The sequence below is a fragment of the Vicugna pacos genome, chromosome 3 (assembly GCF_048564905.1).
Source record: "Vicugna pacos chromosome 3, VicPac4, whole genome shotgun sequence".
In the NCBI taxonomy this organism is placed as follows: domain Eukaryota; kingdom Metazoa; phylum Chordata; class Mammalia; order Artiodactyla; family Camelidae; genus Vicugna; species Vicugna pacos.
Window position 1 is genome coordinate 116,861,387 of NC_132989.1, and position 10,863 is coordinate 116,872,249.

Consider the following 10,863-nt stretch of genomic DNA (forward strand, 5'->3'; position numbering starts at 1 on the left):
CAGCTTCACAGGTCCCACGGGAGGACAGCTGGTGAGCACGGGAGACCGGGTCTCACTAAGAGTGGACTCCGTTTCAGATGCTGAGAATACTGAACAGACTCCACCCCCTTCCCAAATCTGTGATGGTTTACATCAATCAAGCTGCCAATCAGAATCTTACCATGTATCAATTTTTTTTGCAAACTAATTAAGCATACTGCTAAATGTACCCCACCACCAAAATGAACTTTTCTATGTGGATATTCCATCCATCTCCATGGACTGAAGTGGAGATTAGAAAAAGTGATTCTCTAGCCCATAAAATAAAACAGATTACATGACATGCAGTCAAAACAAAGCGGAGTGATGACGCCACTGAGCAAATTCATTGTTTAGTTCGATCAGGATCCTCCTAGACTGAAAAGGAAAGGTTCAGTGTTGAACTTTCGTAATCTTGATTTACGACGCTCCTCGGCCCTACAGAGGAGTTCTCGCCATTTGTTAACGGTATCTCCACAGCATAAATAATCTCTGTTTACGCTGTGGGGTCTCCGGGGAAAACTGGCTTGCCACATTATTTTATGAGGACTAACAGAGCAGCAATATTAATTACAAACAAAAATCATCTTGGTACTAACTCATGGATGATTTCCACCCCCGGGGCCACACTGTACCTTTGTGGACCCCAGGAGATGCCGTCCTGTTCCTTTCACTCCAAAATAATATTGTCACTTCCAAGTCAGAAGCAAAATCGTGGCAACGTGCTTCTCTGCATCAGGTCACTCAGTGTGTGAATACAGTGTTATCTCCGAGGACCACCAAGACCTCTGGGATATTCAATATTTTATTTATAAGCCTGTCACTTCCAGTATCAAAAAAGCCTAATGGAATGGACCATTGGATAGTCACCACGCGTGGGGGTTACCGAGACCTGGGCGCCCGTGCTTGCAGGCTTCCATTTGACATGAGTGAATTCTTGCTGAGTTTGCCAGCGGGTCTGGGTCTCCATGCACACGAGGGCGGTTCCCTGCTCCCTGTGATGGAGTGTTGGCACTGCTGGACGTCTGGGTAGGTTATTCCTGCTGCCGATATTGAGCCTGTCTGGTTTGCGTCTGGAGAACATAAAACAAGGCATCATATTCCGTCTTCCGTCACATTTTTACATCGTTAAAACTTCCTTTTAGAATGTTAAATCTCAAAGCTTTAAATACACATTCTTCTTTGTGATTCCAAGTCCTTCAGGTTGATGTTAGTCCTGACATTAACTCTGTGAGATTGACCACAAAAGGGATTCCCAAGGAAACACACGTGTCTCCTGTGTCTCCGCCACAGTGGGAACTAGTGTGTCACCAAGAGGTTAAAATGGGGGAGTGGATCATTGTCCGAGCCCAGCAGGGTGCGTGGAGAGAGCGGTGAGTCCCAGCTGCCCCCTGTCCGAAGCCGGGGTGGGGAGGGGGGTTAGGCAGCGGCAGGAGGGGCAGTCCAGCCAAAGGGGCAGCGTGGAAGCCCCACCCCAGCCCAGCACGCCGGCTGGCCACCCGCACCCGGGGCAGGGCAGGTAGCCCTGGTGTCCCTGGGAGTCCGGATTTAGTGCAAGCTCCCTCACGGTGCTGAGGCTGCTGCCCGCTTTGAGAAGCTTCTTGACAGAAGGTTCCCACCTGGGCTCCCATCTCGGCTTCTCCACTGACCTGCTTGTGGCCTCAGGCAAGACACTTGCCCTGACCCTTCGCCTGTGTGTAAAGTGACTAACAGAGAGGCCGTGTTCTAGAGTGTGTGTGAGGAGCCGGTGAGGTGACGCAGGCCAGGCGCTCCGTGCGGGTCTGGCGCGTGGACGGGGTCAGAACGCGGCCTGCGCTCCTCAGTCTTGCTGACGCGCTTGCAGGACCGCCGCGCCGCCTGGGCTCCCACAGCAGCGTCCTGGAGGCTCGGGGTGCCGCTGGGCGGAGCCTGCACGCCGGCCACGGCCCCTCACTGCCGTCCTGGGTCTGAGCTCCACATGAAGGGCGACTGTTTGGTACAAAATCACTTTGAAACCAGACAAGTGACACCCAAGATGGGATTAAATCTTCCTTCCAACTACTGAGCCTCCTCGTGGGCCTCCCTGAGGATACGCTGCAAACTGAGGGAGACAGCCCGCTCCCCTCGGCATGATTGTGACAAGCACAGGGATCTCGCCGAAGGTCAGTTTATTATTTGTCAGTTTCATCCTCTTGTGAGGTCATCAGAAGATGTATGACGGCCTACCCTAATCCTGTATGACCTCATCTTAACGTCACTGATCTCACATATAAAGAACCTGTTTCCCTAAGAAAGGTCACATTCTGAGGTTCCAGGCAGACATGTACCGGGGAGAACCCCGTGTAAGCCGGTACGCCCGCTTCGCGCCTCCAGAAGGAACGCTGCCTTGCCAGCACCTGGATTTTCATCCAGTAAGAACCATCCTGTCCTTTGGCTTGCAGAACTGTGACACAGGGAATCTGGGTCGTCCAGGCCACTAAATCTTGGTAACTTTTTCCAGCACTTGTGGGAAGTTGTAGGTCACCCAGGCTGGGGTCACTGGGTTTGTCTGTTTGGCAGCCACACACGTACCATTCATCCTGTGCTCTCTGCCTTCACAGAGGACATTGTGTTCTTAAACATGACAGAATCACATAATTCACCACCCGTGGTCTGTAATCAGTCCTAGGAAAGGGCTCAGTGAAGTTCTGTCAAGTTACCCTTTGCCTCCACTCTTGTTCAAGTGTGAACGGCGCCATTACTACCATATGCTGCACTGCTCAGAGACCATGAAGCTGGCTATAAACCTTTACCATCCTCAGAGCATCTCAGATTTGATACACCGAGTACTCAGCTCTGACCCCCACACACGTGCTCTCACTCTCTTTCATTACAGCCTCCCCCATCGTGGTGAACAGTGGCAGCAAAGTGGGAGATTTTTCCTTTCTCACAGCCTAATCTGAGCAGTTCAGATGATATGTATGGACAGCTTCCTGACTTCACACACGAGACCAGTGTAGCTGCACAGAATAGCTGTGGCTGGACCATCACCTGCCAGGAACAGACATGCCCATACGCACCTTTAAAAGGAACAGTCCCACGTTTATAGTTGCTGCTGTGACGACACCATCCCATCCTGCCCATTCTTTTCCACCCAGGCTGTTCCTGCGTCTCAGTGCAACCAAGGGATTTTTTTTTTTAAAGCCAGCAAACAAATTACACAACAGCAGGAGAGGAGGAGAGGAAGGCCAGCACTGGGCGGGGACTCTGAGTTTGACAGATGTGGTCACATTGTCGTGCAGGCTGGTTTGATGACTGTACCCCAGAACTGCCTGAGAACACTTGGGACTGAGGTCCTTAGAAGATGGCCAAGTGCTGTAAATTAGTCTAGTATTTGTCTAATGGCATGTCCAAACAATCGATGCTGGGTCCTTGTCTTTTAGTCCTCAATTTAGAATTTCCATCTCATGTTATTTCCTTGAAATTTGAGGATTATGATAGAGAATTATCATATGTCCTTTCAATACAAAACTGTTTATACTTTAAAATGCATTATATCTCTTTCAAAAATCAGGGGAAATAAATTAGGAAGAACGAAGGCATGGTGCTGTTAGGAGCTAAGTCAATTTTTGTCTCAGAATTTTTGACATTTATATATATATATATGACATATGTATGACACATATATTTATGGCATATATATGTAAAGAGATGGCAGCATGCTGTGTGTATTTCTGACACATGTCACAGATATTTTCTTGTTGGAAAAATCCCACATTGCTGTGTGTTCAGGTTCAATGAATTTCTATATTAAGCCCTGCAAATGAGATCAAAACTCTTACCAAATTAGCAAATGCAGAGCAGTGGATAAATTTCACTTTTTACATGGTCTCTTGGGAGACTCCTGAGCATTTTAATATGAAATGAGGAGCAAGATCACCTCCACAGTGAACCCGATCAGCTGTTAGGTCCCTACCAAAGCACATGATAATATCCATCTGTGGTGGATTAACGGTCCGGTTGGTTTTATTGTGCAGAAAGGAATGAGGCAAGTCATAGGCAACGGCTCAGGGCTCCGGAAGACAGTGCAGTCGGTGCCCCATGGGCGCTGCAGTCTGCACTTTACCTCATGTGTCCACACAATTCCCAGTCCACTGAGTGAACAAGTGACCTTCACTGCACAGCATACCCCTGGCCCTGGAAGGTTCCCTGGGCTGGGGTCCTTCCGAGGCAAGATGGTTGTGAAACGAAAGTCTAGGGCCAACTGCAATGCACGTCCATACCGGTGCCTTGAGGCTGTGAGTGGAGGATCAGGTGACAAAAATGAATGTCACCATGCTTGCTGACTCAAAGCAGCTTAGCGTGCTGAAAGATTGTCGAGGCCAAGGCTCACGTGGTACCAGCTGGCTTCTCAGGCGGGGGTCTCCTAATGCTGGAGTGACAGGCTATCAGTGGCGCCACTTTACAGGGAGATGGTCCAGGGGAGGTGTCAGCCACACCCCTCCAGGTGGTCTGTGCCCTGGGCCCCAGCCAGGTGTGGCGGGGAGTCGGGAACAGAGAGCTGACAGCTGCCCCTGCTGCTTGCTGTCCTTTATGGGGGCATTGGCACCTGTTTTTGAATCTTGTTCCTCTTTTCTAAGAAAGGAATGACATTACTCTCCCTGACTATCCTCTACCTAATTATTTTCCCAATCTACTTATTTGTTACCTCCCTAACTAAAAGTCACAGGAAAATACATTAACAATTGTGAATGTCTCTGCCAATGTGAAGTGAAGTATTACTACCTCTGCATTCGTATCTCAAAAATAAAAATAAAAACCCTCCCCTCTTCTATCAGTAAGTCAGAGCTGACAGTCCCCACTTCTTGGACTCCTAGGAGAATCCAGTCATAGATCAATCCATCCCGTCACCCCAGGTTACCGAGCCCCGTGTTGCGTGGGAGCCAGCGAGCTCCCTTCCCTCCTCTCTGACCGTGTGGGAGGCACAGGCGACTGAGGACGTCATCAGAGCTCACATTCGTGCAGGTGAATGTGCTGATGACTTTTTGACACCCCAGGATGTCTCTGATCACTTTAAAAGATATACTAAGTATCCAGGAATACTTTTCACCAAAATTAATTTTAATTTGCATTTAGAAGAGATTGGCGGGCCAGGCTCAAAGTGGACCCATTAGATCCGCTCATCAAAAGTGGTTGGTGAAAAAGAATGTGAAGATGAATACATGCATGTTCACGTATAACCGGAGCATTCTGCTCTACACCAGAAATTGACACACGTTGTTGACTGACTATACTTCAATAAAAATACACACACACACACACACACACACACAAAGTGGTCGGGAGAAGGGTCTTTAAAACATCGCTAACATTAATCTCAAGCCTTGTCTCGGGAGACCCACAGCGCAATCCAGGTATTGATCTCGCCGATCTTCGTAAAACACCTTGGGGAAGGAGGAAGGCAGGCCCTGGTTTTATTTTCTGATTCAGATAGGAGAAAATCAAGGGCAGGACCCAACAGGGCGGGGCTGCCCTGGGGCTTCTGTGGAGACTGGGGTCCATCCTCGGGGCTCTTCTGGACAGCGTGCTGCCCCAAACCTGGTCGTGGTAGCTCCTGAATATTCATGAGATCCAGCCACTTACCCTCGGCGAAGCAGACCCGTTGGTGCCTCCACAGCTTCCAGGCTTTTAACTTTGACTTCGACATCATTCAGTCCTTTGATTGTTACTATTTTTTTAAGGTAACACTGTTTATAGAAGAGCCCAATAGCTTAAATAATCTGTGGATGGCAGCGGGAAATTAAAAGATTCTGAATTTATGCTTACAAAGTGGGAGGCATCTGCTCTCAGGAAAACAAAGGGCTGTAAATACCAACGTTAGACAAGAATTGCTGCCTTTCCTCCCCGAGCCGGGCATTTCCGACCCGGGGATTTAATGATCAGCAAGACAGGTTCTGCCAATTAGTCCTCTACCCGTGGAATATGGCGGCTTTATTATTTCCAAGACTTTAATGTCTAATTATTTACAGAACATTTAGTTGAGGGCAGAGAGACCGTGAAAGAGGCTCATGACCTTCAGGCTCTTTGGAAAGCAGACTTCCCAGCAGGGGGAGCCTGAACAGACCTGCTCGCAGGAAACCGCAGTAGTTTTTCTTTCAAACCACTGCACAGCTTCAGACTTGATTATCTCCCGGCCGTGGCAGAGGGGAGATGCCGGGCAGACCCCATGGCTGTTACTGTGCGACTCTGATTTTTCATCACGAGTGTTTCTCAGTGTCACGTTCATCGTTGCTGTCAAGTACCAATCAAAGCACACACAGACAGCATATATTTAAAGGTTTGGGAGCTGATGTTTGCCAGACCCTCCTATTCTCAGCTAAGTAGACGTGCTCTCTACGTGTGGGGGGGAATGGTGCAGCGAATAGACACATAATTTTTCTATGTGCTCAAGATTATTTGCCAATTAAAACCTCGAAGTGTGAGCGAAAGAGCAAGGAAGGTGGAGGGAGAGATATGGCTGTGATCAGGGATATTTTTAACGTCTTTATTGAGTTACAATCTGCATATCATACAGTTCACTCATGTGAAGTGTGCAATTCCATGGTTTTGGTATATTCACAGATGTGTGCAACCATCATCAGAGTCAATTTTAAAACATTTTCATCACCTCAAAAAGAAAATCCATACCTTTTAGTTATCACCCCTCCTCTCCACCCCCACCCCCATCCTTTGCTAACCCCTAACCTACTTTCTGTGTCTATAGATTTGCAGATTCAGGACGTTTCATATGAAAGGAATCGTATAATATGTGTTCTTCTGTGACTGGCCCCTTGCATTTAGCATAATATTTTCAAGGTTCACACACATTATACCATGTATCAGGGCTCCGTTCTTTTTTATGGCTGAATAATATTACATCATATGGATGGACCACCTTTTGTTTATCCATGTGTCCACTAATGGACATTTGGGTTGCTTCCTCTTTTTGAGTATTATGAATAATGTTGTTATAAATATTAGTGTTCAACTTTCTGGGTGGGTATGTGTCTTCATTTCTCCTGGATATGTACCCACGTGTGGGACTGGCGGGTCCCCTGGTAGTGCTATGTTTAATTATTTGAGGAAATGCCAGACCATCTTCCAGAGCAGCTGCACATTTTGCACTCCAATCAGCAGTGTACGGGAGACCTGATGGCTCATTCAGGCTTGCATGTTCTTTCACACCTTGCAGGCTGCACCACCCATCCTTGGCCATCCCGAGCTCTCTGAGTGGGGGTAGGGCCACCATGCAGCAGCTCCCTTTGTCCTCCTCTTCAGCAAACTCCCTGTACAGATTTGACAGTAGTGCTACAAGTGAGCCCCAACGCTGGCCTGGAGAGGCTCGCCCACTGGGCACGAGACAGTGGACCCGGTGGTCACTCCATTTCAGGTAAAGGGCTACACCTGGTCCCACACATCACCTGATTTGCCAGGGCTGCCTCACTTCTCTCCTCTGAGTGGCTCTGTGAGATGCAGCAGAGCACAGGCTTCGGGGGAGCAGAACTTCCTTCTGATTCCAGAAGGGCCAGTTCTATCTGTGTAACAGGGCTGCTGATTCACCCCTCTCAGCCTTACTTACCTCATCTACAAAAATGCTGGAACAAAAATAAAAGAGCACCATGGCTGACACGAGGTAGCTGTCCATCCCTGTGGGTCTCCCTCCATCCCATAGGATGAATATGAGGTCATGGAATCCAGTCCTAACTTATTCAACCCACTCAATGGAAAGGAGAAAGGCTGGGACTCACCTTCTGATATTTTAATTCAAATTCTAATGATCATTTCTGTTGCATCAGTGTTGGGCTTTCTCATTAAATATGAGGAAACTCAGGGCTCTGGTGGATTCCTAATTAAGTTATCCATTGCATCCTCTCCTTCAGCACTGAGATGGCTGTCTCTCCTTGTAGTGTTAAAATGCTGCCGTGTCAGCTGTTTTGTGCTTATCATTGTGCGTGTATTACGTGTTTTGCAGTAGTTGCCAGTCTTGCTTCGGTAATAGTAAAATGCATACTTTTGGCATCTACCGATCTAGACAGCAGAGGTTGGGAAATGTTTTCCATAAAGGGCCAGATAGCAAATAGTTTCATTCTGGTGGCCCTTATGTTCCGTGCGTTTACTCAGTTCTGCTGTAGCAGGCGAAAGCAGACGTGGGCAATGGGTGAGCCGCAGGCATGGGTGGGCGGTGCGCACCCCTGACCGAGAGGAACATCGGGATTCCATGGCAGCCCTTGGACACCGGGGAAGTGGTCAGCTGGGGTAGAGACACCTCCCTCTCTGCAGACAGAGTTTTTTTTTTAATTTTACTATTTTATTTGTGAAAATAAACTACAAGCAGAATTTATAAACAGACATCTCTGTTTAAATCAGGGAAATGATACAGTGGCTTCTAATAACATAGTCATGCCCATGCCAGTAACAGGAATATATTAACATCTTTTATTTGCTAGAAAAGAGCAATGTCCAATATTAATGTCCCCCCAAAATGTAAGACCTCCATAAAGAACGTGGGCAGAGCAGTGTGGTTGTGGTGACATCACCATCCTCCCATCTGCCTACAGAGTCATTGCTGATAATTTCCTTGAAGCCCAGGTCAGAAGCCGAAGGTCAAAGGTGATGGATGAGGACTGTGAGGATGGCAGTTGATAAGCGAGTCACTAAAATGAACTCCAGAGAGGGGCACATTTGTCCAGTATATTGAGGCTGGCCCTGTGGTCTTGCCAGGAAGAGTCACATCAAGTGTGACTAGAGCAGAACCCTGTCTCCCAGACGAAGAAGGAAGCCAGCAGTCTGAGATAGACTCAGGGAGGTGAGGGAGAAATAGGAGAGGAAGAGGTTCCCATGAGGATGCGAGCAGCCCTTTTCCAAGGAAGACCAAGCTGGAGGACTGACTGAAGCTCAGAGAGATGGCCTTCGGTGTGTCCTCACCTCCTAGAGTGGAACCCAAATCTCCAAGACTAGGTCACAGGAACAGTGGGACCAGCATGGACACGGTCTTGGGATGGTGTGTAAAATCTGGTGATCCTTTCTGGGCAGCATTAGGTGGTTCAACTGATGGCACCTTCTAGTCAATATTCCTTCAGATTGGGTGGTTTCCTTGGGGTCTGGTTGGGAGTGTGATCTTGTGAACATCAAGGCCACATTCTTTGCATCACTAACTGAGCAGACACCTATTGGGTACCTCCTCTTGCCCAACACTGTTCTGTGTCTTGGATCTCCTGGCACAAGAATTGCATACATGGCAAGACTCAGCACCAAATAAGAGTTATGGCACAGCATCCTGCCAGATCAGTCAGTCTGGGAATTTCATCTTGAAGGTAAATCGTTTGGACAAAGGGGACCTAAGGAGACAACATTACAGCCTTGGTGCATCAGTCATACAGTGTGCGTAACAAATCTCCCCCAAACATAGAGGCTGAAACAGGTCCTACCTCAGTTTCTGTGGCTCGGGAATCTGGGATGGGCTTAGCTGCATGGTCCTAGCTGAGGCTTTTTCCCTTGGCTGCTTTCCATCTCTAGGCTGGGGAAGTCATCATCTCAGGACTCAGCTGGGGCTGCTTCTGAATTCACTCCCAGGACTGATGGCAGACCTCAATCCACCACTGGCTGTAGGTCAAGGACTTGCTCACTCCCTCAGGCACTCAGGACAAGGCAGCCAGCTGTCCCTGGAGCAAGCAGCCTAAGACGGGGAGAACCTGGGATGAGACCCTGAGCCATTTTGTAACCTGGCTTGGGAAGTGTCATCATTGCTTCTCCATGTGCTGCTGACCACACAGACCAACCTCGGCATGATCCAGGAGAGGACTCCCAGGGGTAGGAAAGCAAGGAGGCAGGCTTCACTGCGGGCCGTCTTGGAGGCTGGCTGCCACCCTAGGACAGCATCAGAATTAACCCACCTCCGGGCAGCTCCCAGGCCCAAATGCAAGGAGGGATCAGGATGCTTGAGAGCAGATGGAGAGGGTTCGTGTCTCAGGAAACAGGGGCAACTTACCTGCTGGGCAATCCCTAGGGCTGAGCTGAAGGGCAGCCTGCTATCCCTGTGCATCCGGGGAGATGTGCTCACACACACACACACACACATGCCCCAACATGAGTGTGCAGTGACAGCGATGAGAAAACACCTACAGGTGTGTGGACTGTGCGTGTGATGAGGGAGGGAAGTTCATAAGAAGAACAGAAATTGGAGCAAAGGGAACTAACCTGTTAGGAAAACTCTAAGACACTGCTTACAGTTAGGGGGAAAATTACACGTGCCAGTTACAGGCAGAGCAGACAACGCGGCGCAACAGGTGCAGGAGAGAAGTAAGCGCCGCTTGGCGAGCTCACCTGGAGCACAGAAGCCGGCGTCTCTCTGCGTCAGACAGGTCCTCTGGCTTTTTGATAATGAGTGTCTGAATAATCATGCTCCTTAAAACCCACAGATGGCTGGTTCCTGGGGAACAGATCAAATGCGAGCCTTTAAAATAGGTGTGAACATCCCAGACAGCCGTGTATGAATTATCTCCTGCTGAACGAAACAGCCACTTTCCGCAACCTGGTGCCTTGATCTCCCTCTGAACCTGCAGCAGGGAGATGGAATGGGAGATACACACTCTGTTGGGGGTAAAACCAGGATGAGCTTCTTCTGAGGGCTACACACACTGCGTCTCTGTTCCCAGAGCAGCACAAAGAAGCCACACGCATCAGCGGGTCATTTTCACTAATGTGTCCCCACAGACGATGCTCAGAAGAAGGATCATCGTGGATGGAACCTCGGACACCAGGAGAAGCCCACTGGGGTCGGGGTGGGGATCCAGGCAGATCTCGGCAAGTGCCTCAGGCACAGTTACCAGAACTTTCTCTATGAAATAG

The 10,863-nt window shown here is 48.8% G+C and overlaps 1 long non-coding RNA gene across 1 annotated transcript; it reads right to left on the reverse strand.

Moving 5' to 3' along the window:
- Nucleotides 1-8,586: 8,586 nt before the first annotated feature.
- On the reverse strand, nt 8,587-10,511 carry LOC116280091 (uncharacterized). Its single transcript, XR_004189419.2, has 3 exons — nt 10,339-10,511; nt 9,444-9,691; nt 8,587-9,353 (listed from the first exon to the last, which is right to left on the reverse strand). It is a non-coding gene; the product is annotated as an uncharacterized lncRNA (long non-coding RNA).
- Nucleotides 10,512-10,863: the final 352 nt, after the last annotated feature.